Consider the following 1,111-nt stretch of genomic DNA (forward strand, 5'->3'; position numbering starts at 1 on the left):
GACTTCCCAAACCTAAACCCAGGATAATATTCAGATATAAGTAAACTAATATTAATATCCCTAACTCCACAAAGTATATTATTCTACATGAGTAGGTAAAATATATAGAAAAAAAACAAGTTAACTAGAAACCTAAATTATATTCCACCACTCTGTGCTTCTTTTGAATATAGACAATCCATCTTCTCCATATTAATGAAAATTGTTCATTTGAGTAATTCTTCAAATAAGCCGAAATCTTTGCCATTTCAGCAAGGTACGAAACTTTCAATCTCCAGTCCTCCATTGTAGGTAAAATTTTACTCTTCCAATTTTGAGCTATCAACAAACGGGCAGCAGTTAAACAATACAACATCAAGTTTGTTTCTTTTACAAATTTTGTGTGATACCTAGGAGAAACAACTGAGGCAAAAAAATAATTCTTCTTTTAAAAATTTGCTGTAAATTCCACCACAATTTTATCCAAAAGGCCTTAATAACCTTGTAAGTCCACCACATATGAAAAAAAGTTGCATCTTGTTGTCCACACCTCCAGCACTTGGATTCATAATTCTCATAAATGCGAGACATAGTTGCAGGATCCATGTGCCATCTATAAAACATTTTATAAAAATTCTCACGTAGATTTTGAGCTTGCGTAAATTTCACATTTCTCACCCATATCAACTCCCAGGTATCCATAGACAGGGCTTTTTTTCTCGGAGAAAAGGTGGCGGAACTCAAACCTGGTCACGCCCTCATCAAACCCTAGGACCGCCCCTTTAGAGAACAGGAATGCAAGTAAAATTTGGGAGGGGCTATTTCCGGTGCGGCCGGCCCGGAAAAAGGTGCCGGAACGCGGTTCCGCCGCGTTCCGGCTGAAAAAAAGCCCTGTCCATAGATATTGTTTCTCCTATATTTTGAGCCCATTTGATCATACAATCTTTAACTAGCTCAGTTTCTGAATCCAATTCTAATAAAACATTATATATCCTTCTGATATGTCCTTTAGCATCGTCCCTTACTTGTTTCAAAAAATTCCCATCTTCCATAGAAAAAGTAATCTTTTTATCAATTCGCCATCTCTCTTGAATTTGTCTATACACAAGCCAAGAAAAGTCTGGATTTTTCT

Source organism: Protobothrops mucrosquamatus, unplaced genomic scaffold (assembly GCF_001527695.2).
Source record: "Protobothrops mucrosquamatus isolate PMUCROS unplaced genomic scaffold, P.Mucros_1.0 scaffold2883, whole genome shotgun sequence".
Lineage (NCBI taxonomy): Eukaryota > Metazoa > Chordata > Lepidosauria > Squamata > Viperidae > Protobothrops > Protobothrops mucrosquamatus.